Source organism: Heterocephalus glaber, unplaced genomic scaffold (assembly GCF_053883595.1).
Source record: "Heterocephalus glaber isolate CG9 unplaced genomic scaffold, H.glaber_assembly_v1.0 deba00001454, whole genome shotgun sequence".
NCBI lineage: Eukaryota > Metazoa > Chordata > Mammalia > Rodentia > Bathyergidae > Heterocephalus > Heterocephalus glaber.
In genome coordinates this window covers 7465536-7479185 of record NW_028258303.1, presented here as the reverse complement: position 1 = coordinate 7479185, position 13650 = coordinate 7465536, and the positions used below count along the sequence as shown (strand labels likewise).

The 13650-nt window shown below is 34.4% G+C and overlaps 1 pseudogene; it reads right to left on the bottom strand.

The window, feature by feature from the left end:
- Window positions 1–12048: 12048 nt before the first annotated feature.
- On the bottom strand, window positions 12049–13392 carry LOC106009671 (poly(A) polymerase alpha pseudogene; annotated as a pseudogene).
- Between the last annotated feature and the right edge of the window lie 258 nt (window positions 13393–13650).

Here is a 13650-nt window from a genome sequence, read left to right as displayed (position 1 = left end):
ATTGACAATTTTTATGTTTTAATATATCCATTAAAATAAAGGACACAGAAACAAAGTACATTTTAAAAAATATTCATTCATTAAAATAATTAACTTTTAACCAAAGCCCTCAATAATTCCAGCTCAGACTAAGAACTCTACAGTGATATTTGAGGCCTTTGAAAATGTTGTGGAGAAGAGAAGCACAGATTAAAGTTTCTGTTTAAACTGCAGTGTGGACAATCTTTTGATCATTTGTTTTTACGAAGGTCTGCGCTGTTAAATTGTAGCACAAACTTGAAATGATAAGCTTGCAAGAAAACCAGGTGATAATGCTTTCTAGAATGAACCAATCTTATAGAAATTCCAGAAGCCCTGATTGGACTTGCCTTGGTAAAGAAAAATTGAATTCTATGTACAGCGATCAAGAGATAAAAAGTGCTCTTTGGCCATTCAAAGCCCTTGAGGAATCTCTCTCTGTAATATTGTTTAGTGCTGAAGGTGTGTGGGTGTGTGTGGGGGGGTGTTGTGCACATAGGGATGTGTTTTTCTCAATGTGCAGTGTAGGGGTTTAGGGAGAATCTGAGCAGGTCAGTATGTTACAGTACACAGCATTCTTTTCTTATCTTTATTCTGTGTTTATTGGTTTTAATATTAGAAAAAAATATGTCTCTTAGTTTCTGCATTAATTAAATGACAGTATGTCATATGTCACTACTCTATTCAACTAAATTATAGATTAGAGCTCTCAGAATTTGAAGTACAATGCAACATCTAGGTCTCTTTCTTTCTGTACTGAGACACTTCCATATGCACAATGATTGAGGTCCCCACCATCGTAATGAACTTTTACTAAGACTCCTTATAAAACTATGTAGATTTGCCCTTCATTGGCTTTAGTTTCTTTTGTATCATACACAGAAGCAAAAGCATAGCCTTCAGGATGTTGATTCTAGCTAAAAATGAGGAGTTCCAGCTGCAGCATTTTTTTTAAGCTTTCAGCTTGTATTTGATAAGTAAAGCACAAGCCTAAGTAGGAGAACTGTTTATCTCTGTGTTCAAAAGAACATCTTTTAATAGTTTTTTTCCCAACAGAATATATGTATGTAACTTAAAAGAGTTATAAAATTTAACATATCATTATTCTGAGCATCTATGAAAATTTAATAGAAATAATGATCATCATAGCAAGGAGTAAATACAGTTTTCTTAACTAATAAATATTCAAGACAACACATTTGAAAAATTAAAGAACATATTAATGATATATGAAAAACTGTTCTCAGATTTGAAATTCCTCATTGAATTATTTCATTCTGAAATCAGTAAGCTAAAGATCCTTAAAATGACTTGTGCTTCCTAGGGTTTTTAACAATTCATATTGAGATTGATAGCTTCCACTTCTGACAATGGGAGCCAATATGTCACAGACCATGACACTTATGAATACAATATTTTTAAAATCAGATTTTTGATGTTAGAGACTGATGAAGGCAACTTGCTCTCTTGGGGAGCAAAAGACTGCAGAAGGTAAATTAAAATATTTAAATCCAGGAATCATGCCCATTGCTCTCCTTAAAGCATTTGCCATTCTTCAGACAGCAGCCTGGAAGTTGAAACGCACAGAGAAGCTTCCTGCAGTTCCTCAGAATGAGAACAAAAATACAGTCTTTCAAATCCAGCCTATCATAGTTGGATAAAAGCCATGATAATTGCCTCAGATTTTCATACAGAATTGTAATGAATGGTATCATATCAAGGGGGAAAAAGAAATAGACAAAATCAGCAAAGTAATTCAATGCAATTCAGTCTAGCAAATCAGTTCCATCGTAGCTTGAACTAAAATTCTCTTTCCTTAGACTGAGGTAAATTCTCCCTAGAAAAAGTAACATTGTGCAGATCCTCAAATATCACAAAAAATATTTTGAATATATACAGTAGTTGACTTCCATTCTAATATATCACAATTAAGGGAGAGCTCAATGTATTAAAAAAATCAAAATTAGGAAAAATATCCAGTGAAACAAAAAGTGTACAACATGAAAATTTTCATAAATATTAAGAAGGAAGGAGAAAGAAAGGAGGAGGTTGGAGGAGGAAGTGGGGAAATGGAAGGAAGGAAAGAAGGAAGGAAGGAAGGAAGGAAAAAGAAAGAAAGACAGAAAGAAAGAAAGACAGACAGACAGACAGAAAGAAAGAAAGAAAAGAAAGAAAGAAAGAGGAGTAAAGGGAAAAAGAAGAAACAGTGGTGAAGAAGAAGAAAAAAGAGGAGGAAGAGGAGAAGAAAAAGAAGAAGAGGGATAAGGAGAGGGAGGAGCAGAAGGAGGAGGAGAGGAGGGGAAGGAGTAGGAGGAATAGGGGGAAAAGAAGGGGAAGAAGGGGAAGAAGAAGGAGGAGAAAGAGAAGGGGAAGAAGAAGAAATATTAAGAACTGGGAAGGAAACTAAAAAAGAATGAGGAAAACAAAAATAAAGAATAACAAGAAAGAGGGACAGCAGATAAGTCACATATATACTTAATACAAAATACATGGATATATTATAAAAATTATATGTAATAATTTGAAACATGATAAAATGGAAAAAGCCCTTTGAAAAATCTCAATAATTTTAATACTCCAACATATATTTTTAAAATCTCATTCTTATATTAGGAAGAAAAGTCTAATTCTATGTCCCTATAGCTTCTTTAAAGAATTTCTGAAAATAAGAAATTTTCTAGAAAAAATTTAACATTGTCGTGCTTTTATGAGATCAGAGTAAACTTAGAATAAAGTTCTTGAGTAACATTATTTAAAAGAAGAACAAACAACCAAAAACCTAAAATGTAGAAATAAATTTAACAAAAGACATTTAAGATATTAAAATAGTTTGAGTGGTAAGACAAATTGAATGGGTAAGAAAAATTGTTTTGCCCAAGTTATCTAAACATATTTAATCAATAGCAAACTACAAACAAAAGTTTTATATAACAATGGTATTCTGCAATGTATGTTAAAATATGATGGTCCAGGAGTTACTAAGACAGTTTTAAAACAAATTTAAAGAATTTGTATTAACAGATTTTTTTTTACTTTATTACAGCAGTTTCATAGGTAAATTAGTGAGTACTGGCAGCACAATCAGGCCAAAATACCATAATAAAGTTTCAAACACATATATGAATGTTTGATTTATGATAAAAGGCTATACATGGCAGAACAGTGGAAAAAGGAGGATCTTTAAATAAATACTGTTGGTAAATTGGATAGCCATAAAAAATGTAGTATTTGACCCCTCCTACCCCCCCAAAAATCCAATGTCATTGGAATTTAGACATAAAACAAAAACATAAAAGCATAACATTTCAGTAAATAATGCAAAATGTATTGTCTTATAATAAAGCAAGTATTTTGTAAACAGGACCCAAAATGTACAAACTGAAAAAATGAGATATTGAAGTACAATGAACATACATACAATGTACTTAATGTACAGAATAAAATTCCAAGCTATATACCAGAAGATATTTGTAATACATTACAAGATATGATTGAAAACTACAATGAATGTTTAAATCTAAAAATTTTATGACAGTAAAAGACACATTGCCATAAATCCCCCTCAAAATAAAGCACCCTCATTTCAAACACTCATCTCATTGTGGTCGCCAATCTCTGAAGCAGTTCTGGAGGTCCTCTATCAGGAGTTTCTTTGGATGCTCTGTTGTGGCTGCCTCAATATCCTGAATCCATTCAAATGGTTTATCTTTCATGGTCATTTTGACTTTGGGGAAGAGCTGGACGCCACACGGTGCCAGACCCAGTGAATAATGGTGAATAATGGGATAAGTGTGTTTGAAGAAAAGGGGGGAGTACTTGGAGAGGGATAATGGTAATGTATCTTTTAAAGTGATAATTTTTAAACTTAAAGGCTTATTTTGATGACATCTGGTATATCTGATAAAAGATTTTGTTCAAAATAAATGTAGCAGACAGAGGAAAAGAGATATTTCCATTCATGCAAAAGTCATAAGTAAGCATCCAAAAAAAGGTGGGGGGGGCAGAAAACAATTTAAATAAAAGATGCTTTAAGATGCTCTAAGGCCAAATCATCAAGGAAACAAATTAAAAATTTAGTACAATACTTCACAAAACCACCGATATGGTTAAATATGAAGTAACTTACAATAGCAAATATTAGCTAAAAGGAGGAATGCTAGAATTCTAATTCTCTGCTGAAAAACTAAAATTGATAAAGCGTCATAGGGAAATCTTGTGGAAGAACCTTTAATGCTAAGCATTCACATGACCATAAAATGTAAAACAATGTTCTGTATAGCTATGTTCATAATAATGAAGTATGTCCTCTGAAAATACATATGTTGAAGGGCCGGGATTTAGCTCAGTGGTTCCTGCGCCTACCTCCCAAGTGCAAGGTCCTGAGTTCAATCCCCAGTACAAAAAAAAAAAAAAAAATGCCTATGTTGAGGTCCTAATTTCAGTACACTTAAGCATAAGAATGTATTAAAAGTTGAGCAGATATGATTAGTTAAGATGAATTCACACTGGGGTAGGGTGGACACTTAATCCCACATGACTTGTGTACTCATGAAAAGAACCCGACAAAAAGAGAAAGAGATGCGTTGAAAGGAAGATGATGTAGAGCCACTGGGAGAGTACCACCTACAAAGACCCCGAGGAGGGGGAGCAGACCATTCTAAGCCGGCAAGAGGCATGGAAAAGATTTTCCCGTGCAGCCCTCAGAAGGAACTCACCTTGCTAACAGCCTGTAGGATGTCCTGCCTCTGGAACTGGGAGAAAATAAATTTCTGTGGTTTGAGCCACCCAGGCTGTGTGCTTTGTTCTGACAGCTATAACAGCAAACTAACGTACCTTCAAGCTGGCAACTGTGAATATCCACTAAAAGTCATCTATATAAACATGGACATGCAAAAATATAAAACACAAAATACAGCACGTCACAATTGAAAGAAACAATAAACTATGAATATTTGAAAGGAATAATTGGTGATACTCTTTGTATACATAATGCAGAACTTCACATTTACACAGTAAAGAACAAGAAAACAAGATTTGACTGTAAAACTGAGAATAAAAGCTGCCCTTTGGGGGAAGAAACGCAGTGACTGAGAACTAGAATAAGAGAGTTTCTGGGACTTTGGTAATATGGTGGTTGGGAGTTACTTTGTAAAACTTCATATGGGTGTTATTGATTATTGATAGATTTTTCTTTTTATCTCTAAATTTCAGTAAAAATTTTATTTTAAAACTTATGCTCTTTAATTCAAACCAAAATTTTTGCAGTGTACACAAGTATACACAAAACCTAATTCCATTTAACATGCTTGTTTATCACATACCTATCTATCATTAGAGTAAAAAGTAGCAAGGTAAAACAGATGCAGTATTTGTGTTTTTTATTTCAAGTATACATAGAAATAAGTATACAGTAAATTCTCCACATTTTTCAATAAAATAAAATAATAACATTAGCAAAAATCACAATAATATTTTTATTTAAAGCATGACCAAACAAAATTTCTTTATGGTATGCTGTTAGACCAATAGACTACAAGAAAGGCAGAAAAAGTACAACATTTTACTTGTCTAACAACATACCATAAAGAAATTTTGGTTGGAGATCACTGATAATCTAAATTAATATCAGAAAGCACTTTTTAATTCATTAGATTTATTGGTACATTTTAGGTATAGAGTATAATGACATTCATCATTGGAAATTTTTGTCTTTATGTGATATATCTTGGTTCTTATTTTTTCCCCATTCACCTGCCCTCCTTCAATCCCTCCACTCCTCCCTATTTATGGTGACATTGTTTCCGTTTCTTTTCCTTTTCTCACAGTTATTCCTTTCACTTCTTTCCTTTTCCCTACCCCTCTCACTTCACCTTGCCCTTCCATTTTGGACCTTTTCTTTTTATTTCATGTTATCTATTATATATTTTGATCTTTATTCACACTTTCAGTTTCTCATACAAGAGAAACTATTCAGTATTTACATATGTGTGTCCTTATTTCACTTAAGAGTATAGCCTCAATGTGCATCCATTTAGCTATAAATGTCTCTCATTTCTCATTCTTTATGGCTGAGTAGTCCTCCATTTTATAAAAAAACAAACAAACACATCTTTATCCAGTCACCAGTTGATGGGAAGTTGGGCTGTTTCTAAATTTTAGCTATTATAAACTGTGCTGTTATAAACATGAATCCGTATATATTTCTGTGGTATGATTCTTTTCATTCGGCGAGGGAAGATACCCAGGAGGGGAGTCATTGGGTCAAATGTGACTTCTAATCATAGTTTTTTGAGGTAACTCCATACTGATTTCCACAGTGGTTGTACCAATCTACACCCTCATCAACAGTGGAGAAGCATTCCTTTTTCCTCACAACTCCACCAGAATTTGTTATTGGTTGATTTCTAGATAGCAGTCATTCTTTCTGGAGGGAGGTGGAATTTAGGCATGGCTTTCATTTGCATTTCTTGAATGACCAGTGATATTGAACATTTTTTTCAGGTCTATTTGCTCTTTCTACTTCTTCATCTGAAAAATGTCTATTCATTTTAGATGCCTATTTTTGGATTGGTTCTTAAAATTTGGCAGGTCTGACTTTTTTAAGTTCTTTATAGGTTCTAGATAGTAGACCTTTATCTAAGGAACAGCTAGTAAAAATTTTTTTGCCACATTCTGGGTTGTTTCTTCACCCTGTTGGTTGTTTCTTTTGCTGTGCAGAAGCTTTTTAATAAGATAAGGACTTGTTCATGAAGTCTTTTCCTACACTAATGTCTTCAAGAGTTCTATCTAAACTCTCTTCCAGCTGGTTTAGTGTTTCTGTTTTAATATTTAGATCTTTGATCCATTTTGATGGATCAAATGCATGGTGAGAGATATAGTTCTAGTTTTAATCTTTGGCAGGTTGAAACCCAAGTTTTCCAGCACCATTTATTAAAGAGGCTATCTTTCCTCCAGTGAGGGTGTTTGGCTCCTTTGTCAAAGATGTGGTGGCTAAGTATGTCTGGATTTGTTTCTACACCTTCTAATCTATTCCACTGTTTCTTTGGCAGTACCATACAGTTTTTATCACAGTAGCTTTATTGTATAGTTTCAAATTGGGGATTGTGATGTCCCCTGGCTTCTCTTTGTTGTAAAGCATTGCTTTTGCTATTCTAGGTCTCTTTGCCTTCCAAATGAATTTTTGGATTGTTTTCTCAAGTTCTGTGAAGTATGCTGTTGGGATTTCAATTGGGATTGCCTTAAATCTATACAGCAGCTTTGGAAATATGGACATTTTCACTTCCTACACAGGATCAAGCTATATCTTTCCATTTTCTGATAACCTCTTTGATCTCGTTTTTCAGAGTGCTGTAGTTTTCAGAGGCCTTTTTTTTTTTCTTTTGTTAGATTAATTCCTAAGTATTTTATTTTGAGGTGATGCTATTATGAAAGGAGTTGTTTCTCCAGTTCCTCTCTCAGTGAGTCTATTGTTCTTGTACAAGAAGGCTACTGAGTTTTGTGTGTTGATTTTGCATCCAGCTATTCTACTGAATTTGCTTATTAAGTTTAGAAGACTTTTGGTGGAGTTCTTGGGGTCTTCTATATAGATTATCATGTCATCTGCAAATAATGACAACTTAACTTCATTTCCTATCTTTATTCCTTTTATTTCTTTCTCATGCCTAATTGCTATGGCTAATGTTTCCAAAACTATGTTGAACAGAAGTGGTGATAGTGGACATCCTTGTCTTGTTCTTGATTTTAGTGTGAAGGATTTCAGTTTTTGACCATTTAGTATGATATTGGCCATTGGTTTTTCATAGATGGCTTTTATCACATTGAAGTAGATTCCATATATTCTAATTTTCTGTAGGGTTTTTATCATGAATGGGTGTTGGATTTTGTCAAATGCTTTTTCTGCATCTATGGACATGATCATATGGTTTTTGTCATTGACTGTTAATATAGTGTATTACATTTATTGATTTGCATATGTTGAACCATCCTTGCACCCCTGGCATGAATCCCACTTGGTCAGGGTGTATGATCTTCTTGATGATCTTCTGCATTCTGTTTGCCAGCATCTTATTGAGGATTTTTGTATCTATGTTCATTAAGAGGATTGGCCTGTAGTTCTCTTTTTCAGTTGGGTCTTTCTCTGCTTTGGGGATCAAGTTGATGCTTGCTTCCAGGAATTAATTTGGGAGTATTGGTTCTTTTTCAATTTCATTGAAGTGTTTAAAGAGTAGTGGTGATGGTTCTTCTCTAAATGTCTTGTAGAATTTTTCAGTGAAGACATCAAGATCCAGGCTTTACTTCATTGGTAAGTTTTAATTACATTTTCAAATTTGTTGATTGCTTAGAATTTTTATATCTTCTTTCTTCAACTTTGTTAATTCATATGTATCTAGAAATCTGTCTATTTCTTATTTTCCATCTTATTGGAGTAGAGGTTCTCAAAGTAGGTATCGATGATCATCTAGATTTCTGTTGCATCTGTTGTAATTTTACCCTTTTCATTCCTAAATGGATGGATTTGGGCCTTTTCTTTCCTTTTTCTGATAAGGTTGGCTAAGGGTTTGTCAGTTTTGTTTATTCTTTTGAAGAACCAACACTTGGCTTCATTGATTTTTTGTATCATTCTCTGTGTCTCCATTGCTTTGATTTCTGCTCCTATCTTTATAATTTCCTCCCTTGTATAAGCTTTGGGATCTGTTTTTTTTTTCTAGAAGTTTGAGGTTCAGCATTAGGTAGTTTATTTGAGCTCACTCAGTTTTCCTGAGTATGCACTGCTATGAATTTTCCTTGAAAGACAGTTTTCATTGTGTCCCATAAATTCCAATATGTTATATTGGCATTGTCTTTTAATTTTAGAAACTGTCTGATTTCTTCTTTAATTTTCTCGTGAGCAATTGTTTGTTCAGGAGTGTGTTGTTCAAATTCCATGGGCTTATGAAGTTCTTGTGTTTTCTATTGCTATTGATCTCCAATTTCATCACAGTATATCTGATAATACAGGGATAACTTCAGTTCCTTTGCATTTACATAAATAAGATCAAGGAGCAAGTATGTGGTCTATTTTGTGTGCAGCTGAAAAGAATGTGTATCCTGATTTTGTGGGGTGGCACACTCTTTAAATAATTGTTAAGTCCATTTGTTCAAGAGTTTGGTTGAGTTCTAATATTTTGTTGTTGATTTTTTGTCTAGTGGATCTATCTGTTTATGACAGTGGGGTATTGAGTTCCCCCACTATTGCATTAGTGTTTATTTGTTGTTTCATGTCTATTAATATCTGTTTTATATAGTTGGGTGCACTAGTATTTATTTGGTGCATATATATTTATGATTGGCCTCTTGGATTGTTCCCTTTAAAAGGATGTAGTGGCCTTCTTTGTCTCTTTTAATTAGTGTTCATTTGAAATCTATTTTGTGTGCAAATAGGCTAATTACTCCTGCTTTTTTTTTTTTTTTTGGTTCCTATCTCATGTAGTAGTATTTTCCTCCCTTTAACTTTCAGTCTATGAGGTTTTTTTAAATGAAGTGTGTTTTTTTGTATGCAGCATATTGTTTGATCTTGCTTCTTGACCCATTCTGCCAGTGTATTTTCTTTGAGTGGTGAATTGAAACCATTACTATTGATGGTTGTAACTGATATGTATTGTATAATCCTTGTCATGACCTTTCCCTATTGTTGGATTCTCCCCCTTTGCATTTAATTTCTTTTCTTGCCTGATGGATTCATTCTGCTGGCCTTTGTGGGGTTGTAACCCTCATTGTCTTTTCCTAGGATATTTAAAAAAAAATTTGGAATGCTGGTTTGTTATTCATGAAGTTCCTAAGTTGAACTTTGTCATGAAAGTATCCTATTTCTCCATCAATTCTGAGATCATTTTGCAGTGTACATCAATCTGGGTTGAAGGTTGTTTTCTTTTAGTGCTTGAAATACTTCACTCCAGGCTCTTCTTGACATGAGGGTTTGTGTTGAGAAGTCTGTTGTGATTCTGATGGGCTTTCCTTTGTATGTGATTTGTTTCTTTTCTCTAACTGCTTGTAGTATTTTGTTCTTCTGTTGGGTTTCTGAAATCATGACTATTATATGCCTAAGTGTAGATTTTTTTTTTTTTTTTTGGTACTGGGGATCGAACTCGGGTCCTTCCGCTTGCACAGCAGGTGGCGAAACCACTGAGCTAAGTCCCCAGCTCTAGAATTTTTTTATCATGGTTAGTGTGAGTCCTGTATGCCTCACTTATCTGTATGTCAGATTTTTTTCCACTGCTTGGGAAATTTTCTGCCATTACTTCTATGAAGAATTTTTTTATGTCATTTGCACTATCTCCCATTTCTTCATTGACTCCGATCAGTCTCATGTTATTCATCTTTGCATTTTCTAGAAGCTGCTGGATTGATTTCTTGTGGTCCCTTGTTATTTTTAAGAAATCTTTCTTTTCCTGGTCTCTAATTGCAATCCTGTCTTCTATATCTGAAATTCTGTCCTTACATTGGCTCATTCTGCTGTGTAAACTATCATTGGTGTTTTTACTCTCTTGGATATATGTTTGAATCATTTTATGAATTCCATTTGTTTCCTATATTGGGATTCCATCATGTTCCTTAGCTCTTCTATTTTTGTATCTGTTTCTGCTCTAGAGTTGTTAATCATGTCTTTCACTATGAACACCATCTCTGTTATTATCTGAGAAATTATTTCTGATTTTATGTTTTCCAGATCCTCTTTCATTGCCAATTCAGAGAGTCCAGGTGGTTGTGTTTCAGATTCTTCCATTTCATTCCCCCTTGGAGTTGTCTTTGGTGATCTGGAAGTCTGATTTTGAGTTTTGTTTAGGTGCCTTCCCATTTCTATATTGTTGTTTTTGTTATTGTTATTGATATTTTTGGTTTAGTTCCTTGGTTGGTACTTGTAAAAGGCTTATTGTGGATATCTTTATTGCTAATATTTTGAACCCTTAGGGAATGGCTACTTCTCGGATTGTCTTCCAGGTTTATTTGGGCTTTGGATTTGGAGTCTATAATGGCTCTTATGTAATCTCAGTCTTGTTATACCAAGAAGGACAACTTACTAGAATAATCATGTTACCATGTCCAAAGTAATAGAATCAGCATCAACAATAGCATCAAACACAGCCTAGAAAATGGCAAACTGTGGTAATTATTAATCTACCACCTTTGACTGCATGAACCAGACATGTAGATATATATCAAAATCTTGAATCAAAAAAGGAGTAAAGAGCTGACTAGATGTTAAGTGCTTGCTAGAAATGATTTTTAAAATGTTTCTGTATTTAAAATTTGCTGACAAATTTTGGTAAACCAATTAAAAATAAAAATTAGTTTAAAAATCTTGGAGAAAAATGCCTTTTTGCCCACATGTTTAAAATTGAAAATCAATTTATAGACAGGAAAACGAGATCTGTGGCGTGTACAAAATTCCTCTTATTTAGAGATCAAATGGCCATCCAAGTTAGATATCAGTTTCACAGAGTCATTACTTTTAGTCACCATAAAATTTCATCCATGGGACCAAAATTTAATGTTCTGTGCCATGTAGCCACCCGGTCACTGGTTTCACGTCATGGCTTAAGAAAATACTGGCATTTTAGTTTTTGTGAAGTAAGTGGTACCACTTTGTGCGTATACACAAAATCTAAAAAGGGGAGGGGGCTCAAAAAGGTTTTTCATTTGTTTTAAAGATAACAGATAGAAGGCAAAAGAATATGGAGCTTCAATAAGCTCAAAAAAATATTTGCTGGCTGATCGCTGATTTGTATGCACTACAAAACGATTCTATAAATAAAACTAATATATCATTTCTTAATCATAACCCCATCAAAACCAAGTATTTCCTAATTATTCTTTCAGTGTCAAACATACACCCGAGAGTTGACATTTCATTTTTCCGGGCTACCACTACCTCACATGGACTGAACTAGATGTACTCTCGTAAGTAAGACAGTACACCACTGCACAATGGTATCCAATTTGAAGACTAAGGGTAAAGGAAATTCTTTGGGAAAAAAATGAAAATCCATCAAGCTGAAAAATCTAAAATTAGTTCTACTTTCTAATAAAAAATACATAAAAGTGCATCATCAGAATAAGGAATTCTTATGCCAGTTTGTATTGCAAATTTTCCAAACAATGCATCAAACATAAATCAAATCCAGATGTCAATTATGGATACAAATATAGCTTGAGGTTCTTTTTTTTAAAGGCAGTAATTTTTTTTTAAATAGTTAATGCAACTGTTGCTAACACAATAATAATAGTACTCCTGGCTTCACATACTAACCTGGACTTCCAATCAAGTGCTGATTAGCCCAGTGAGGGAGGTCACCAAAAAAACCTAGTAAATTTTCAGTCTTGTCTAGTCTTGTACCCTCCATTCTCCTTTTTTTGCATTTGAAGACAACAGGTTGAGTTGGCAGATATTGTTTATGGACCCCTGAGGTTGTTTTTACTGATTCAATCTCAATTTTATTGAATTCTTGATAACCGGAATTGGATTTGCAGGGAGCACAGGGATATCAGAAAGGTCTGTCTGTACTGGATGTTTTCTGAGAGGCCAACAGAAAAGCTGCTGCCTGAGTAGTTTCTGATTGAGTTGTACCTGTCTCTGTATCAAGTTGTTCCTTTGCTTCTGTTTTATCATGTCCACTCAAAGCAACACAGTTAGCATCTTCACTTGTTTCATCTTCTTCTGTTTTGGGTTTCTTAGGACTCTCTTCTTTATGAGGGGAAGATGTCCTCTTGACTCCTGCTGTAGTATTAGATATTTTTGTTGCTGCATTTCCTGAAGGTCTAGGTGTTGGGTTTACCAGACGTGTTGTGGAAACAACTCTGGAGATTGTAGGCTTTGGTGGTGGCGAAATGGCTGGCTGTGTGGCAGTTTGAGGAATGCTTTCACTCGATGTACCCCCTGAGCTGTCACTGGAATTTGTTTGTGGCACAGAGACTTCAGGAGACTGGATGTTGGTCACAGATGCTGCCGTCACAGCTGGAGCAGGACTGTTTCTGCCCTGAGAGCTGCCAGAGCTGTTCAATGGACTGGTCTTCGTAGCACTGGTGGGTGAAGGCACAGACATGCTGTTGTCACTGTCCATAGACAAGTCAAGGCTGCTGTCGTTCAGAGCTGTTAATTTTACTCCCTCTGTTGAGTGCTTTTTCTTTTTCTGAAGCACATGATTAGGTAGTTACTGATAGAGTTGCTTTCTTTTTACATGCATTGCAGCAATTTTCATATCCACCTCAAACATCTTGCTGTTTATTGCTTGCCTATAAACTGTATCTGTGAAAGACTGATTATCATAGGTGAGATCAATCAACACTGAGATTTTCAGAATTTTCTGTTTTTTTAAATACTAACCCAATCACCCACATTGTACTAGTCAGCTCTTTACTCCTTTTTTGTTTTGTTTTATTCTAGCAAAGGATTAGAACCACCTTTCTGTAAAGAAAATAATTTCTCATAATAAAGCAACATAATGTCCATCTTCACAATGTATAAGGGATGCCAGATGTTGATAAAGTTACTGTTTCTTAATCTGGACAAAGCAAACCTAACAAGATTTCTCCAGTGAGCATGTTTTTGAATCTCTCATTGTGCTCCATTCTATCACATGTACATTTTTCACGTTA